This window comes from Rhineura floridana, chromosome 18, assembly GCF_030035675.1.
Source record: "Rhineura floridana isolate rRhiFlo1 chromosome 18, rRhiFlo1.hap2, whole genome shotgun sequence".
NCBI classification, from domain to species: Eukaryota; Metazoa; Chordata; class Lepidosauria; order Squamata; family Rhineuridae; genus Rhineura; species Rhineura floridana.
In genome coordinates this window covers 26,962,319-26,982,244 of record NC_084497.1, presented here as the reverse complement: position 1 = coordinate 26,982,244, position 19,926 = coordinate 26,962,319, and the positions used below count along the sequence as shown (strand labels likewise).

The 19,926-nt window shown below is 43.8% G+C and overlaps 1 protein-coding gene across 16 annotated transcripts in view; it reads right to left on the bottom strand.

Moving 5' to 3' along the window:
* LOC133372935 (histone-lysine N-methyltransferase PRDM16-like) overlaps positions 1–19,926 on the bottom strand; it is a 545,545-nt gene that overhangs the window by 382,008 nt on the left and 143,611 nt on the right. For 4 of the 16 annotated variants that reach the window (XM_061602158.1, XM_061602155.1, XM_061602157.1 and 1 more), the window contains exon 2: positions 9,096–9,213. The exons of 11 other annotated variants lie outside the window; for them this stretch is intronic. The gene's annotated coding sequence lies outside the window, so the exon portion shown is untranslated. Of the gene's footprint in view, positions 1–8,230; positions 8,300–9,095; positions 9,214–19,926 lie in introns of all 16 variants that reach the window. One more of the 16 variants, XM_061602156.1, reaches the window with a different exon arrangement.

The window sequence follows — 19,926 nt, the reverse complement described above, 5'->3', positions numbered from 1 at the left end:
TTGGTAGAGCACACACTGAAGGCCCTGGGTTCAAATCAAGTTAAGGGACCTTAAGTTAGCAGGAGTGGAGGGAGACTCTTCTGCCTGAGAAGATTAACAGCCACTGTGAATCAAATGAACATAAGAAGAGCTTGCTGGATCAGACCACATATACACACTCACTCACACACTCACTACCAGCCTCAAACCTGGTATTGCTCAGGGATTTTAAGAAATAAAAAAAATCAATGCAATTTTAAAATCAGTGCAATTGTGAAAGGTTCAGTCCACCATCTCGATTCAAAATAGCACCCAATCATATCCAAGCATGACCATAATACCCTGAACATACCTGATCTCATCTGACCTCGCAAGCTAAGCAGGTCAGGCCTGGTTACTACTTGAATGGGAGACCGCCTGGGAATATCGGGTGCCGTAGGCTTAGAGGAAGGCAATGATAAACCACCTCTGAATACCTCTTACCATGAAAACCCTACGAATATATCCAAAGAAGATTCATAGGGTCACCATAAGTCATAACAACAACATATCCAAGCACAGACAAAAACCTGCTCCTTAATCTCTGAAACAATCATGCAAAATTTGGTTACGATTTCTTAAGAGGTGTCCAAAGTCACAGTGAATACACATACGCACTTGTAGGTCTGTATCTATGGATCATATCCAATGCTAGTCGTATTTAGAGTAGAGCCAGTGAAATTTAATAGACAACATGACTACTTTAGGTTCATTCATTTCAATGGGTCTCCTCTGAGTAAAACTTAGGCACAATCATATGAATTGCATTCAATTAATTTCTACTCAGAGTAGACCCATTGAAATTAAGGGCCCTAAGTTAGCCATGCATATGAATTTGAATGGGTCTACTCTGAATAGGACTTCCACTAGTTACAACCCTATACCTATAGACACACAGGCGTGAACTAGTATTCTACATGCAAGTAATAAAATTAATGAAGAATTAGCCAAAAAAAAAAAAAGCACCTCAAATTGATGGCCCTGGATTTTCCATCTCCCTAGGACTCTCAAGTGCCTATAACCATCTTTATGTAACCTTGTCTCCCTCCCCAATGCCGTGTGGCATAATGGATTTCTTTAAATTAATAATGCGTAAAAGGAGATTTACGCAGCCATGCTAAAATATTGGGTTTTTTGCCTTTTATTCATGCATTTGTCACTGTAGTCTCTAATAGAGGTGTTCAGCCTGGGGATAAATAATGAAGAGCTGGGGGTCGGACGCCTGTCATAATCCAGAGGCATTTGCAAATTCATCACCAATATTCTTTGGGAAGGTAGTAGAGGAGGAGATGAAAAATATGCCGCACTGCTAATATATCTCATTGATTTTCCCTTTCCCATTTATTCAGAGAGCCCACTTGGAGCTATGATAGAATGTGGATCCTCGAAATAGCCATTGCTTTTCAAAGACAAGGCAGAAACAGCTTCCATCAGGCACTGAAAATTCTTCTGGCAAAGATGCTAAGCTACAAACATTTTCAGAAAGAGGTGCTCAGTTTTGGTTTCATTTGGTTTTACTGATAATTTAATTGTTGCAAAGGCCAAAAGGAAAGGAAAGTATTTGCCCAGCCACATTTATCCGCAAAAGAAGTTAAAACAGAGTGGGAGGGTGTCTGTCTTGTTTGTTTTTGCTAAATTTGAAATAGCACTGGAACAGGGAAAAGAGAAAACAGAATCAGTTTAGTTCAGTTTCGGCTTCAGCCCAGAAAAGGGCACCCAAAATGATCAAGGGGTTGGAGTAACTCCCTTGGGAGGAATAGAGAAGGGCAAATCTGTCCATTTTAGTGTCTCTCTGCTTCTCTTTTTTTCCAGTCCTAAATTTAGTGTGCATTTCCATTTCAGGTTGTGAATTCTTTTTCTTTCTCTCATGAAGATTTGTCAGGATTTTAGTGCAAATTGCAATTCCCCCAAATAGAATGCATTTTGTTTTCATTAATATATGCATTTTTCCCTGCGTGCTTTCCCTAGTATACATATCTTTGCACACATCACTTGACTGGAGAACTGCATTGCCTCCAAATACAAGCAGCTCAAACTTAGATGGCTTGTTCCCATGACGTCTCAGGGTAGACACACACTTACTGTTGTGCCAGTTCCACCTCCCTTTCCTCAAAATGGGGATACACAACATTAGTCAAACTCTGCCCCTTTTTACTCTTAAAACCTCATCAGATTAGCTCCAGTATGTTTTTTTAAAAAAATAATAATATCCGCTTCAGGGAGGTTTTGCAACTGATTGGTCAATTGGCCCCTTTGTCTTCCAGGTGTGGCCAATGGGAACGCTTTGCTGCAGGCTCAGGCAGAGAGAGTGATTGGCCCAACATTTTGCCCTGGGAGTTCCTGAAAGGTCTGAAGGCAGCAGTGGGGAAGGGAGGTGTGGCCAGCAGAGGGCAGAGTCATTTCAAAACACGGCCAGAAAAACCATTCTGGCTGCTTTTGAAGCGACTAGTATGCCCACAGCCTAAGAGTGGACTCAAGCCTCAGGTTCCGCTCCTTCCCTGAAGAGTGGGAGGCTTGAAAGGGGGAGGTCTCTTGCTAGGAGCCTAGCACTCCCCCTCCCTACTCAGGCCAACACGTGGATGCAGAGCCTTGGCAAACTTGCTCCTCAGGGACCAAAGGTACAAACACTTTTAGAGGACCAGTGGTTTCTGGCTCGAAGCCTGGTCATGATGATGGAGGCAGGATTGCTTTCCAGCATCCTTGCCCTCAGTGACACTGGTCCAACTGGTTCTGGCCACCCTCATCTCATCTAAGTCAGAGCTCAGGCTGCTGCCCACGGTGGAGATCCAGACGGCATGAGAATATGAAAACAGGGAGAGGCCCGGGGATGGCAAGATCTGAGGCAGGAGTGCATAAACCATTTTATAATTATATCCCCCCTTCCAAAGTTCCACAGCTGTCTCCCCAGAGAGCTTGTGGCAGAGCATGTGCTTTGAATGTAGAAGGTTCCCGGTTCAATCCCTGGCATCTCCAATTAAAAAGATGGGAACAAAGGAAGTCAGACTATGAGTCCTTCTAACTTAACATTGTCTACACTGAGTGGCAGCAGCTTTCCAAGGTTTCAGATGGGACATAATCAGTCCTGCCTGGAGATGCAGGAGGTTGAACCTGGGACCTTCTGCATGCAAACAGGATGCTCTGATGCTGAGCCACGCCCCTTCCCATCAGGTAGCATGTGACATTAATGACTTCTCTCCACTTGAAATCCTGGAGAGCTTCTGCTAAGTCAGAGGAAGAAACATTATACTGCGCTGGATCGGGCGCAGGGAACCGTTGCCCCTCCAGATATTACCGAACTACAATGCCCATCATCCATTGGCCATGCTTACTGGGGCTGATGGGAGTTGTAGTTCAGCAACCTCTGGAGGGCGAATGGTTCCCCACACCTGCCCTAGATGACCTGCCATGATGCAGCTGCTAATGCTCCCAAACTGCATTCACCCCCAAAAGAAACACAAGTGTGGGGGGTTCACCCCCCCCAATTTTTCTTTTCATGCACCAGTTCTGTCCTGTTCCATTTCCCAAGGTCTGGGGAGACCGGATTTTTTTCAGATGCTCAAATCTTGCACTCTGATCTTCGGCGTAACAACCTGATTCTCTGGTCTCGCGCTGCATCTCGCTCCCCAAAGAGGAAACGCGGCTTGTACCGAGAGAGGAAGGAAAAGGGGAAACAGATGGGAAGGACGCAGGACTGGAACAAGTGCATTTGCCAACAATACAACAGGTTCCTTTTGGCTCCGCGACAACAGAAAGCGCCTGCGAAAATCTGTACACAATACGAGCCCAGACAACAAAGCTAACGAGGAAAATAATTCTGTGAACCCAAAGCACAGCCACTTTCTGTAAGGAGAGATGGTAATCAGCAGCCGTGCTTTCTATTGATTGCATGATGCAAAGCCAAACCTCTTGAGCCTTGGGGGGGTTGTCCCCCTTTGAAAATTATTGTTATAAACCCACTACCTAACAGGAGGGAAAAAAATATCTCATTCAGAGCTGAAAATGCCCAGTGCCAGCAAAAACTCTGTCCAATGTGCCAGCTCGATACAATTCATTTAATTTGCTGGCAATTATTCATATTCGATCTGCCTAAAACACTGCCTAAAAAAATCAAGCTATTCTATCTCCAATACCCAATGATATCTATACATCTATATCGTTATTTATTAAAATTGTTAGTTGCTTGTTACATGAAGGTCTCCGAGCAACTTCCAACATGTCAAAGACGTAAATATAAATGCATAATACCATAAAACAAACCCCGTAACAGCCACAGGAAGTTTGGCAGCCCACTGATAAGAACACAGGAACATAGGAGGCTGCCTTATATTAAATCACTATTTAATTATATTAATTTTAATTATATTAAATAGCTATTCGCTATGGGCGGTTTAAAAATGAAAATAAATAAATAAATAAATAAATCAGACTGTTGGTCCAACTAGCTCAGTATTGTCTACACTGACTGGCAGCAGCTCTCCAATGGTTTCAGGCAGCCCTACCTGGAGATGCCATTGGGGATTGAACTTTTGCATGCACAGCAGAAGCTCAGCCACTGAGCAGCGGCCATTCATCCACAGCACCATCTCAGTCTATCAAATTCCGGGGGGGGGGACCTAGGTCTTTATCGGGTGCTGAAAAGACCAGGCAGACCTCACCGGGGAGATCATTCACCAAATGACGAGCCACAGCCTCTGTTCTGTTCTATTCACTTTTAACATTGCATGGCAGAGCAAATCCATCGAGTCCATCCTGAGCCCTAAACCATGCCGATTTTAACCTTCCTATTTATTTATTTATTTATATACTGCCCCATAGTCGAAGCTCTCCGTGAAGTTTAGCAAAATTAAAAACATTGAACATTAAAAAGAAATGTACAGTTTTTTAAAAAAACTACACAAAGTTTAAACCCATGCAGCAACAGATAAACCAGGTAAAAGACCTGGGGCCAGAGGTCAGCACATGCTGTTAGAATGCCTGGGAGAAATGGAAAGTCTTGATCTGGTGCTGAAAAGATAACAATGCTGGTGCCAGGCACACTTCATCGGGGAGATCATTCCATAATTTGGGGGCCACCACTGAAAAGGCCCTTTCCCTTGTTGCCCTCAATCTCAATCTTAAACTCAATCAAAGTAACTATGGCTGCATCCAGACTGTCAGCATTCTGCAAGAGAGATTCAAGCAAAAAGATGAAATGTAAGTCTGTGCAATTAAAGTGAATTAAAGGGCAACAAATCCATGTGTAAAGGGAAACTGATTTGTGGGGGGGGGTAGGCCAAAGCGATAGGGAAAAGCATGGGATGAACAAATGATCAACAGGAAGATGAATGAACGTCGCACAAGCAAATCAGGAGGAAAGCAGAATGAATGCTCATTGTCATGCCCTGCCAAACAAATCAGAACAAACGCCCCATAAAGGCCCAATAGGGTCTCACCTCCACATAAGCTTTGTGTGAGGTACAGATGGGGGAGAAATTCGGTCCGGTTTGCATTTCACGCTGAATCTATCAAATTTGCACTTTCTGAAACTATATGAGAACCGAAACACAGCCATCCTTTGAAATTCACACTTACCCAAATTTTGCAATGCAGTTCTCCAACCAACCACAACATTCCATGTGTTGGGGGAAAAATGTGCTTAAAAATGAATATTCTGCTTAAAATAGCATACAGCATTTTATTGTGAGAAATTACTTGTAAACATCTGTATATGAGTCAAAACTACGCACACACAATGTACACCTTTTTGCAAGCCATTTCTCATCATATAACGCTATTTTGGATGTCATTTTCACTATATGTTCATTTTTGCGCCCAACCCGTGCACTGCTATAAACATTGCTTGGTTCAATAACTGCATCGCAAAATTCAGACAGGTGTGAATTTCGAAGCACGTCTGTGCTTTGCCTGTCGTATTGTTTCAGAAAGTGCACATTTGATAAATTCAGCTTTAAATGAAAACTGAATTGAATTCCCCCCCCCAATCCCTATTGGATACAACCCTTAATCAGCCAGTTGCATCTATTTTGATCAATTCATCAATTAATTTTCATGTTAAATTAAAGCGGGCTTCCCATTGGGGCATCTGGTTGGCCAGTGTGAGAACAGGATGTTGGACTAGATGAGCCACTGACTGGATCCAGCAGGCTCTTCTTATGTTTTTGTATGAATAAAACAAGCCAGTTGAATAGTACTGTATATATAGCACATATGTGTATGTGTGTGTGTGTGTGTGTGTGTGAGAGAGAGAGAGAGAGAGAGAGAGAGAAGACATTCCCTCCTCTGTGTATGAGAAGACAGGAATCTAGGAAACTGCCTTATACAGAATCAGACCATTAGTCCATTTAGCTCCATACAGTCTACACAGACTGGCAGCAGCTCTCCAGGATTTCAGACAGGGGGTCTCTTCCAGGCCTACCAGGAGATGCCAGGGACCTTCTGCAAGCCAAGTAGATGCTCTGCCACCAAGCTTCTAAGTGTCTACCATCTATGGTGCTTGCAAATTCTTATTTTAAAGATAATTAACATTTACTGCCCTTTTTGTCAACCAAATGGTTTTTAACCAATTAATATAACCAACTGACGAACTAAACCTTCCTAACTTGCACCCCTCCGCAAGCCTTGCAGAAACAGAGAGCTTTACTTGAGAAGGGATCTGAACAGTGACAGATAAGAGATGTGGAGAATGCCCCCAGAATTTGCCAGTCCAACCCTCAAAGATCTGCCACACACGTTCACTCGCTGCTTTGACAACGAATTGTCCAGTTTCGTTTGCAACACTGGAAACGTTTCTCAGAGAGGGCTGATGGGAGGCCTTAAAAATGTTAAAGAGAAGGCGCAATGACTTTATCAGTGTTATTTTAGGCGTCAAGTTTTCCCTGGCCCCTTCCTCTTCTAAGTGACTTAAGACTGAATCGACAGTGCCTGCTTTTGTGCTCTCCATAAGCCAGCAAGTCATAGGGGGGAGGCCCTCTTCCCTGTCTTGTCTGTCACAAAGATTTAGCTACGGTGTAGCCCAAATATGGAGGAGACCACCTCTGCCGGCAATGTCCTGCACTGATGACTGAAATCAGTGAGTTTTGGCATCAGATTGTGAGCTGCCAAAAGCCCTTGGTTCAAATCTCCTCCGGCTAGACAACCTTTGGCATGACACAGTTGTTTCCAGCTTCACCCCCCAACTGGCCTAACCTTTCCGAGGCTGCATGTAAAACTGGCCTACCTTGCAGATTGTAAGGATTACCGTGGTGCTGTAGATAAAGAGTCGGGAATGCTTTGATTTGGATTCCTGCATTGAGCAGGGGGTTGGACTTGATGGCCTTATAGGCCCCTTTGAATTCTACTATTCTATGATTATATGAAAGCCCCAAGTGGTACATAAACAGCAATGACAGCCCACAGATTTCCTGAGACACTGAACAATGTCTTTTCCCCCTCAACACCTTCTCACGTCTCCCAGACCCCTGACAACCAATGCAGAACTTCGCATTTGTTGAATTTCATTTGATTAGCTTTGGCGCAGATCCATAGCTTAACAATGCAAGGTTAAACTATGGAATTTGCTACCACAGGATGTAGTAACAGCCACCGCCATGGATGGCTTTAAATGGGGTTTAGAGAAATCCCTGGAGGATAAGGCTACTAATGGCTACTAGCCACAATGGCTATCTTACCTCTACCATCGAAGGAAGTATGGTCTTGAACCATACCAACTGCAGGGAATCACAGCTAGAGGGAGAGCTTGTGGGCTTATCACAGGCATCTGATGGGCCTCTCTGGGAACTGGATGCTGAACTAGATGGACCACTGGCCTGATCCGGCAGGGCCCTTCTTAGTTTGTCATTCTATCAAGGTACATTGCTGAGATTATGTAAGTGAAGGTGTTTGAACACATTCAAATGCTACGCACTTGCTGATTCGTTGTTAAGAACTATGCATTGCATTAGATCAAAGCCATCATGCTGCCCTGGGCTCTTTCTAGAAGGGAGGGCAGGATATAAATTACATTAATTAAATAACTAAATCATTAGATACCTCTCTCAAGAAAAACAATCCAGTCGAAATTAAGCACTTTTACCTCCCATCAATTTCAGTGGGAAAGACTGGAGCCAGTCCTCAACCACCGCATTAGTATGAGTGGAAAATTTTGATTGGATCACCATGCAATCCTACATGCAATTACCTGGGTGCAAATCCTGATGAATACAGTGGGACTTACCTCCAAGTAAATAGGCACAGGATTGTGGTGTGTGCTGTCGTTGCTGTGGCAGATGTTAAAACAGGTTCACTGAAATATTTGGGAGAGTGTCTGTCAGTGGTCCCCCATCGCTCAGATGCACGGCTCGTAACAACTACAAGTTGTGCTTTCAGTGTAGTGGGCCCGAGCCTGTGGAACTCCCTCCCACTTGAGATTAAACAGGCCCCATTTTTGTAGTATTTCAGGTGCATAACTAAAATTTTCTTGTTGCAGCAGACAGCGTGTGGCTTTATGATGATGTTATTGTTTCATCATTTGTTCTGTGCATGGCTTTGTTATGCACACTGCTTCGAAATGCAAATGACTAAGTTGCATGCAAACATTTTAATTAAATAAATAAAACACAGGATCGCACTGTTAAAACACTCCACTCCAGCTGGGAAAATTAATGGTACTTCTAAGAAGTGGTGGATTGCCTCCACTGAGTTTGCTCTCATGTCGCTCCTCTAAGAGAGGTCAACTATTGCTCCCATTTTACAGATGAGATCAGCGGCTGAGAGACAGTCACTTCCCAAAGGCTAGAAAAAGGAGACCACGATGCAGAACATGAGGAATCTAGGTGCTCCAATCCAATCCAGGTCATAATCTACTAGCTAACAGACAGGTAAACACAAGAATGCAAGGTTTAAAAAAGCTTCTCTGTCTGTCTGTCTCTTTACCCCCTTGGGTTCTCAGAAACATTTCAGCAATGCTGTCCCCAATAAAAAGGGAAATTAGTCTGTTTCATAACAGCGCATAATGAAGATTGCAGATGAAAGGCCTGGATAATTGGCCGGCGATTAAGAAAGGTCAAGAGGTCAATTTATGAACAACTGAATCGCTTTACCTGAGGGAAGTCACTTATGTAAGACGAGAAAGTCCCTCCTTTGTCTCTATTATCAGCCGATTTGTACATTGACATTTAAGTAAAGGTATAATTTATCAGTCGGGAAGGAGAACAGGATCTAAAACAAAACAAAAAAAAGATTGAATGCCTATCAAAAAAACAGCGAGTCCCGTTGGAGTTTCCAAGCCTTTGCCTTGCCCACCTTGTTATCAACTAAGCCAGGGGACTTTATTGCATCTCAGTGGGCCCCTTTTGCACAATAAAACCAAATGTCGGAGGGACACCTCGGTAGATCAAGATGGCAGCCCCTGCCCCCAGCCCCGGGCTGGCAACCTCTGGGCTTTTGGCCAGAAGTCTGAACATTGGTGGTTTCGCTGCAGGCACAAGCCTTGCGAAAGACAGGCTCCCTGCTCTCCTCTAGTACTACTTTTAAGAACATAAGAACATAAGAAGAGCCTGCTGGATCAGGCCAGTGGCCCATCTAGTCCAGCATCCTGTTCTCACAGTGGCCAACCAGGTGCCTGGGGGAAGCCCGCAAGCAGGACCCGTGTGCAAGAACACTCTCCCCTCCTGAGGCTTCCGGCAACTGGTTTTCAGAAGCATGCTGCCTCTGACTAGGGTGGCAGAGCACAGCCATCATGGCTAGTAGCCATTGATAGCCCTGTCCTCCATGAATTGGTCTAATCTTCTTTTAAAGCCATCCAAGCTGGTGGCCATTACTGCATCTTGTGGGAGCAAATTCCATAGTTTAACTATGCGCTGAGTAAAGAAGTACTTCCTTTTGTCTGTCCTGAATCTTCCAACATTCAGCTTCTTTGAATGTCCACGAGTTCTAGTATTATGAGAGAGGGAGAAGAACTTTTCTCTATCCACTTTCTCAATGCCATGCATAATTTTATACACTTCTATCATGTCTCCTCTGACCCGCCTTTTCTCTAAACTAAAAAGCCCCAAATGCTGCAACCTTTCCTCGTAAGGGACTCACTCCATCCCCTTGATCATTCTGGTTGCACTCTTCTGAACCTTTTCCAACTCTATAATATCCTTTCTGAGATGAGGCGACGAGAACTGTACACAGTATTCCAAATGCGGCCGCACCATAGATTTATACAATGGCATTATGATATCGGCTGTTTTATTTTCAATACCTTTCCTAATTATCCCTAGCATGGAATTTGCCTTTTTCACAGCTGCCGCACACTGGGTCGACATTTTCATCATGCTGTCCACCACAACCCCGAGGTCTCTCTCCTGGTCGGTCACCGCCAGTTCAGACCCCATGAGCGTATATGTGAAATTCAGATTTTTTGCTCCAATATGCATAATTTTACACTTGTTTATATTGAATTGCATTTGCCATTTTTCCGCCCATTCACTCAGTTTGGAGAGATCTTTTTGGAGCTCTTCGCAATCCCTTTTTGTTTTAACAACCCTGAACAATTTAGTGTCGTCAGCAAACTTAGCCACTTCACTGCTCACTCCTAATTCTAGGTCATTCATGAACAAGTTGAAAAGTACAGGTCCCAATACCGATCCTTGAGGGACTCCACTTTCTACAGCCCTCCACTGGGAGAACTGTCCGTTTATTCCTACTCTCTGCTTCTTAACCAATTCCTTATCCACAAGAGGACCTCTCCTCTTATTCCATGACTGCTAAGCTTCCTCAGAAGCCTTTGGTGAGGTACCTTGTCAAACGCTTTTTGAAAGTCTAAGTACACTATGTCCACTGGATCACCTCTATCTATATGCTTGTTGACACTCTCAAAGAATTCTAATAGGTTACTGAGACAGGACTTTCCCTTGCAGAAACTATGCTGGCTCTGCTTCAGCAAGGCTTGTTCTTCTATGTGCTTAGTTAATCTAGCTTTAATTATACTTTCTACCAGTTTTCCAGGGACAGAAGTTAAGCTAACTGGCCTGTAATTTCCGGGATCCCCTCTGGATCCCTTTTTGAAGATTGGCGTTACATTTGCCACTTTCCAGTCCTCAGGCACGGAGGAGGACCCGAGGGACAAGTTACATATTTTAGTTAGCAGATCAGCAATTTCACATTTCAGTTCTTTGAGAACTCTCGGGTGGATGCCATCCGGGCCCGGTGATTTGTCAGTTTTTATATTGTCCATTAAGCTTAGAACTTCCTCTCTCGTTACCACTATTTGTCTTAGTTCCTCAGAATCCCTTCCTGCAAATGTTAGTTCAGGTTCAGGGATCTGCCCTATATCTTCCACTGTGAAGACAGATGCAAAGAATTCATTTAGCTTCTCTGCAATCTCCTTATCGTTCTTTAGGACACCTTTGACTCCCTTATCATCCAAGGGTCCAATTGTCTCCCTAGATGGTCTCCTGCTTTGAATGTATTTATAGAATTTTTTGTTGTTGGTTTTTATGTTCTTGGCAATGTGCTCCTCAAATTCTTTTTTAGCATCCCTTATTGTCTTCTTGCATTTCTTTTGCCAGAGTTTGTGTTCTTTTTTATTTTCTTCATTTGGACAAGACTTCCATTTTCTGAAGGAAGACTTTTTGCCTCTAAGAGCTTCCTTCACTTTGCTCGTTAACCATGCTGGCATCTTCTTGGGCCTGGTGGTACCTTTTCTGATCTGCGGTATGCACTCCAGTTGAGCTTCTAATATAGTGTTTTTAAACAACTTCCAAGCATTTTCGAGTGATGTGACCCTCTGGACTTTGTTTTTCAGCTTTCTTTTTACCAATCCCCTCATTTTTGTGAAGTTTCCTCTTTTGAAGTCAAATGTGACCGTGTTGGATTTTCTTGGCAATTGGCCAGTTACATGTATGTTTAATTTAATAGCACTGTGGTCACTGCTCCCAATCGGTTCAACAACACTTACATCTCGTACCAGGTCCCGGTCCCCACTGAGGATTAAGTCCAGGGTTGCCATCCCTCTGGTCGGTTCCATGACCAACTGATCTAGGGAATAGTCATTTAGAATATCTAGAAACTTTGCTTCTTTGTCATGACTGGAACACATATGCAGCCAGTCTATGTCCGGGTAGTTGAAGTCACCCATTACTACCACATTTCCTAGTTTGGATGCTTCCTCAATTTCATATCTCATCTCAAGGTCTCCCTGAGCATTTTGATCAGGGGGACGATAGATCGTTCCCAGTATTAAGTCCCTCCTGGGGCACGGTATCACCACCCACAACGATTCTGTGGAGGAGTCTGCCTCTTTTGGGGTTTCTTTTTTTTTTTTTTCAATAATTTTTATTCAGATTTTCATAAAACATACAAGACGAAATCATAAAACATTCAAAGACAAAAAACAAAATCAAAAATAGTTAAACAAAAAAAAAAAGAAAAAAAAAAACAAAAATAAAAAATAAAGAGTAAAATATTGACTTCCCATTTGTCAAAGATCAAATCAGTTATAAGTCTATAATATATAACAATCCTGTCTCTTAAGTCATATTATAAAATCACTTTCCTCCAGTAGTTATCTTACTTAATCATCAAATCTCATAAACATTACTTTATTCTTTCCACAAAAAGTCAAAGAGAGGTTTCAATTCTTTAAGAAATATATCTATCAATTTTTTTTTCCAGATAAGCATATCGATTAATCCATCTCATTACTAATTATGATAATCTTATTGTCATAACCATAGTCAAAATAAACATTTCAATTAATCCATCACATCAGAATCTGTTAGGTTCAGTAATTTCAGTAGCCATTGTTCTATTATCCCTATTAGTTCCATTTTCCATCTTCCATCTTCAGTAGTCTTGTTAAGTCCAGTAATTTCAGTATCCAATCTTCCATTATCAGTATTCCATAATAATCTTGCTGTCAAAGCCATAGTCATATAATAAGAGTCTGATGGGAATTACCTCTATCCCAAATATTTTCTTGCCATCCATTCTGAATAGGTTGCTGAAATACTGCTGTAAAATCATATCTCTGTTCTTTTTTTCAAAATACACTGGGTCATCTCTTGAAAGTTTTTCCATTGTCACATGGCTGCAGTTAATTCCATAGATTTTCTCTATATTGGGCTCCATCACATCAATCCAGTCCAGAAGATTATCCATGCCATTGATAACTTTATCTCTAGAATCTTCATTAATTTCTTCAGAGATAACATTGAGTTCCAAACAATAGATTTTATTTCTAAAGTCCATAGACTCCAAATCTTGTTCCTGTTCCACGTTTGTTCCAATCTCCGGGATCTCCTCTCTCACAGGGACCCCTGTTCCAGTCTCCAGGGTCTCCTCTCTCACAGGGACCCCTGTTCCAGTCTCCAGGGTCTCCTCTCTCACAAGGACCCCTATGTCTTTAATCTCCTGTGTCTCCAAACAATAGATTTTGTTTCTAAAGTCCATAGACTCCAAATCTTTTTCCTGTTCCACGTTTGTTCCAATCTCCGGGGTCTCCTCTCTCACAGGGACCCCTTCCAGGGTCACCTCTCTCACAGGGACCCCTATATCTTTAATCTCCTGCTTCATTTTACTCAATTCAATTTTCAGCTCCTTACAACCCTGTCGCAGGTTTTGTTTCGTTATCTCAATCTCATCCATTATTTTCTGAAACATAGTTATTTCCAGATTCTCAGCCACTTTCTTAATTGCCATTTTAAAAGAAAAATATAGGAAAACCACTTCTTATTTCAGCAACAATTGGGTTAATACTCCAAACTTGGTGACATCACAGTATAAACAGAGCAGACAGCCTTATCTCTCCATGCTTAAGTAAACAAAATGCAGTTCCCAGGATCGAAACAATTAATGGCGGTCGTCAGGAAACAGATTCGTCAAAATAAAATAGACCAAAAAGAGAGTAGTCTCAGACAATATAATATTCTTCAAAATAAAAATCTGGAATAGAAATCCCTCTTCTGTGTATATCTTTAGAATGCAAATCCAGGACAGCTTTTTGCAACAAAAACAGAGATAAGCTATTAATTAGTGAGTAGCAGAGAGAAGTTATGGCTCCCCAGTGAGATGTCAAAAACCGATCAATCTGGCAAATCTCTTTTAAACAGCAACAATTTAAGTCAAGTAAAAGAAAAATATAGAAAGAAGGGTGCTTGCCTGTTAGTGCGTTCTCTCTTAGAAGATAAGATGAACGTTCGCTTTATCAGATAGAGCTTGTTGTTGAAAATCCGTCCCACCTTCGTCGGCTGGACCTCGTCCCATAAATTAATGAGATCTGGTCGTCCCAACAAAAATAGGCTTTGAGGTTAATCTCTTCGTTTCTCCCTACCCGGGAGAAGTTTAATCAGTCAAAAAAAAAAAAAATCTGACTGATATATCTGAATAAGCTTCTTTTGAGGCAGGAGCCCGTCTCAAAAGCAGGCACAGGCTAAGTCACCCTTCCCGGAAGTCCTCTTTTGGGGTTTCGAGCTTGCTGGATTCAATGCCTTCTTTCACGTATAGAGCGACTCCGCCACCAATACGTCCTTCCCTGTCCTTCCGATATGTTTATATCCAGGGATAACCGTAACCCACTGGTTTTCTCCATTCCACCAGGTCTCCGTTATGCTCACTATATCAATGCTCTCCTCTAAGACCAAGCACTCCAGTTCTCCCATCTTGGTTCGCAGGCTCCTAGCATTAGCGTACAGGCACTTGTAAGCAGTGTCTCTCTTCAAGTGTCTTTGGCACTTGTGGTTAGGCCTGTGGTAATTTTGCTCTTCTGAATTTATATCCTGTGCCCCTGCTCTCACAATGCCTACTTCTAGGCCTACCCCTTTTAAAATTTCATCATTTCTTTGGTTTTTATCCCAGGGGGGAGGTTTATTCCGAACCGGACCTTTCTCAGCTCCTGTCGGGTTTCCCCCCTCAGTCCGTTTAAAAGCTGCTCTGCTACCTTTTTAATTTTAAGTGCCAGCAGTCTGGTTCCATTCTGGTTCAAGTGGAGCCCGTTCCTTTTGTACAGGCCCGGCTTGTCCCAAAATGTTCCCCAGTGCCTAACAAATCCGAACCCTTCCACTCGACACCATCGTCTCATCCATGCATTGAGACTGCGAAGCTGGGCCTGTCTGGCTGGTCCTGCGCGTGGAACTGGTAGCATTTCAGAGAAAGCCACCTTGGAGGTCCTGGCTTTCAGCATCCTACCTAGCAACCTAAATTTTGCTTCCAGGACCTCACGGCTGCATTTCCCCATGTCGTTGGTGCCAACGTGCACCACGACCACTGACTCCTTCCCAGCACTGTCTACCAAACTATCTAAACGACGGGCGATATCCGCAACCTTCGCACCAGGCAGGCAAAACACCTTGCGGTCTACACGCCCATCACACACCCCACTGTCTATGTTCCTAATGATCGAATCACCCACTACAAGGATCCCTCCACCCCCTGGAGATATATCCTCGGCACGAGAGGATAGCTGCTCATCCCCCAAGGAATGGGTCCCTTCTAAGGGATCGTTTCCCTCTTCCTCAGCTGGATGCTCTCCTTCCCCGAGACCATCGTTCTCCATGATAGCAGGAGAGCTATCATCGTTGGAGTGGGACACAGCTATAACGTCCCTGAAGGCCTCCTCCACACACCTCTCTGCCTCTCTCAGCTTTTCCAGGTCCGCCACCTTGGCCTCAAGGAAATGAAGTCGTTCCCGGAGAGCCAGGAGCTCATTGCACCGAGAGCACACCCACGACTTCTGTCCAACAGGCAGATAGTCGTACATGCTGCAGGCGGTGCAAAACACTGGAAAGCCCCCACACCCCTGCTGGCTTCTTACCTGCATAGTTTTGTTTAAGGTTTATTACGTTAATGGGTTGGAGACTGCGGTTTAGTTGAGGTCAGGGAACAGACGGGCAGAGTGGGGGGCCCTAGCCTCCTCGCCCTGCTGCCGAACTCGCTCTGCTGCTTAACTCGCCTTGACGCTTCGTCAGCTGGGGCCTTGACGCTTCGTCAGCTGGGGCCTTGACGCTTCGTCAGCTGGGGGTCCCTCTAGCTCGTGGAGCAGGCTCCCTCGCTAGGGTGCTCTGACTTTATATGTGTGGCTGGTTCCTCCCAGCTACTGCTGCCAGCCAATGATGTGTTACTTGAGACTGATGGCTATCAGCTGGGGCTTAACTCTTTGGTATTCTCTCAGGCTTCCTTCCTTCCTGAGCGAGGGGCGGTGAATGTGAGTATTTTATTTATTTATTTATTTATTACATTTGTATGCCGCTCCATAGCCAAAGCTCTCTGGGTGGTTTACAACTATTAAAACATAAAAACAAATATACACATTTAAAAACACATATTTAAAAGCCAATTAAAACACATGCTAAGATGCCTGGGAGATGTGGGGGAAAGGCTATCCTCTGGAAGGGACAGGAACTCTGTGTAAATTTAACTGGACCCCACCGGCTACTGATTTTTTTCCCCCCACTGGAGAAGAAAAACACAGTCCCCAATCATTGTGTAAGCCAGTGGCGGGGAACCTCTGGCCCGGAAGGGCCGTCGCTCAGTGGCGGAGCATCTGTTTGGCACGTTGAAGGTCCCAGGTTCAATCCCCAAGTAGGGCTGAGAGAGTTTCCCTGCCTGGAACCCTGAAGAGGTGCTGCCAGTCCATTCCTATGTTCCTGGGAGGCAAATTCTTATAGCTATTTCTTCTTAAAGCTATTTCTTATATGAGACATATCAGAGAGCCACCACCACAGTCACCAGCAAAAGCAACTCCAGAACCAATTCAGGCCCCAAATCAGGTAGATTGACTGCTTCGGAAGATCAGATTCGACCCAGATGCACTGGCCTTATTCCAAAGGTCAAGGGAATTTGAACTGATAGCAATAATATTAAGATTCAGGATCCAAGGAATTCTTCTCCCCCCTTCCCCCCCTCAAGAAAACCCTCCGGCAATCCCTTAAAATAATTAAATTGGATGAAGCAAGATACCCGATCAGTTTAGCTTTTCAGCTCCTCAATTTCCAGCAATTTCTTTTCTCCAGAAAAATAAAATAAAAACTGAACAACAAGTCAGAGCAAGAGACGATGTTTGATGCCAGCGGGTCGGTGGCCAACTTAACCATAACAAATACGAACTTAGCCTTTCAGAGATGTTTAAAAACTTGAGTGCTAGTAGAGACGTTGGATTTCCTCTGCTTTTTTCGACTCTGCCAAGTCACTAACGCATTATCCCCACCCCCACTAGCGTTCCTCATCTGTTGGCTGAAACGTCTCCCCAGCCATCCTAAGTGGGACAGGATTCTCAGACAGCCACATGGCAAAGACAGAACCCCCTCCCCTGAAGCACTGGCCATTTGTCCAAAAGGGGAGTAGTACCCAGTAGTCACAGGAGACCCTATAGTAGAAAGCCTGATCTTGCCGGCCCTGGAACAGTTAAAATATTTCACTCCTGAGTTAAAGGATAGTAACTGTTCTTTTCTGTCACAGTGATTGGCTTCTATCCTCTTGTTTTGAGAATCTCAAAATGTGGGGCCCTGTGTAATGTGGAGATTGCTTCCAATTTAATTTAGTTGTTTTGTCTTTTTTTAGAGTGGTTGGGACAAGTCCTGGATACTTCTCAGGGTTTGTGTGCAGACGTCCCTGAAAGGGTCAAAAAAAGATGTTTCAATGTGGGAGGGGTGACTAAACATTCATATGGCAAATTTCACAACTCACCAGAAGCTGAATCTCTCTCTCGCACAAAAACACACTATCGAATAATTCTCCATAACTCACCAATGGTCTGTTTCTATGAATGAAGAATGACCTCAAATGGGGTAGGGAGGGGGAAAAGGTGTCAGAATTACCACAATTTCTTTGGGAGGCCAGATCAGGCATGGTTCAACAGGCTGCTACACTTGAGACAGAGCTGCCATCTAAGGACACCACAACAGTTTAGTTTAGAGAAAAGGCGGGTCAGAGGAGACATGATAGAAGTGTATAAAATTATGCATGGCATTGAGAAAGTGGATAGAGAAAAGTTCTTCTCCCTCTCTCATAATACTAGAACTCGTGGACATTCAAAGAAGCTGAATGTTGGAAGATTCAGGACAGACAAAAGGAAGTACTTCTTTACTCAGCGCATAGTTAAACTATGGAATTTGCTCCCACAAGATGCAGTAATGGCCACCAGCTTGGGTGGCTTTAAAAGAAGATTAGACAAATTCATGGAGGACAGGGCTATCAATGGCTACTAGCTGTGATGGCTGTGCTCTGCCACCCTAGTCAGAGGCAGCATGCTTCTGAAAACCAGTTGCTGGAAGCCTCAGGAGGGGAGAGTGTTCTTGCACTCGGGTCCTGCTTGCGGGCTTCCCCCAGGCACCTGGTTGGCCACTGTGAGAACAGGATGCTGGACTAGATGGGCCACTGGCCTGATCCAGCAGGCTCTTCTTATGTTCTTATGTTAACCCTGGGCGGATCATCACTAAAGGTTGATTAAGTCCAGCATCTTTTGCACAGGGTCCAGCCAAGTGCTTCTGGAAAATCCACAAGGAGGACATAAAGGCAAGAGCGCATGCACAGATGTGCACATATGCAAACATACATGCAGTCGCCCTCCCCCTGGTGTTTGGTAATTGGTGGTAGGCTGCCCCTGGATTTTGAGGTTCCATTGGGTTACTGATCACCATCAATAGCCACCGATAAAATTGTAAAAGAGAAAGATCGATACATTCATGGCAAGGACATCCAAGTCAGTGGCCATTATCCCATCTTGTGGCAGCAAATTCTGTAAATTAATTAAGTGCTGGGTGAAGATCTAGTTCTTGTTGTCTGTTCTGAATAGGTTGCCAATCTATTTAATTGGGTTGCCCTAGGTTCCAGTATTGGGGGGGGCACTTCTCTCTATTTTCTGTGAAATATTCCTGTTTTGGTTTGGGGGGGGTTGTTTTTTGTTGTTTTTGTTTTTTACATCTCTATCACGTCCCCCCTTAGCAATCTTTTTTTTCCTTCTTCAAACTAAAAAGTTCAAAATACTTAACTTTTGCTTATATGGAAGAATTCCAACCCTTTGATATTTTTGATTGCCGTTTTCTGAAGCTTTCCCAGCCCTACATTGTCCTTGTGAATTCTGAAGCAAACTGATGGGATCTGCACCTCCTAGACTTGTGTGCAAAATGGATCAGAATTCACACTGCAGTCCTAACCATGTCTACTCCAGAAGTAAGTCCTGTTAAATTCAGTGGGTCTCACTCCTGGGAAAGTGGGGTTCTAATAACAAAAGCCACATACTATCAGTGCTGCAAAACAGGAGAAAAGTATCCTAAATACAGGTGTTGAAAGATTTCTTGTAGATCAAAAGGGGAATCAGAAAAACAAGACACTCAAGATGCAATAAAGCCTACTGCACACGGTGGCGAAAGAATGTGCAATAGCAATCTGGTGAGCAATTGTGTGGGAATCTTTGGTGGGCTGTAGTTGAACCAGGCAGATGCACAATACTTAGCCAGTCTCTGTGCCCCTGAATGGGGAACGATACTAGGATCTAAACCACGTGTGGGGAATCTTTGGCCACCCAGGTGTTGAAAAAACTGCAATGCCCATCATCCCTAACCATTGGCTATGTTTTGCCTGATCTAAACCAATGTACAATGTAGAATATCCCAACCTCACAAAGCATGTATTACCAGCTTCTTCGGATATGCATCCTGAATATGCAGTATGCCTTCATTTTATATATTTCAAAGATGTAAAATGTTACTTCTAGAGATTCCCAGGGCAGCCTGTCACAACGACAGCAGCAACACAGTCGTGGCTGGGGCTAGTAGGGCGGAAGGCAGGGAGATCAAGAGCAGACAGCAACAGAGTCAATGACAGGCAGAACCATCCCCTGATTGGTTTTAAGTAAGAAAGTAAGCATGTGGGGCTGGCTGAGGGCAGACTGGGATCAGTGGGGCAATGCCCCATTGGCCCTAATGAAGCAGCCTCCACTAGAAAAAC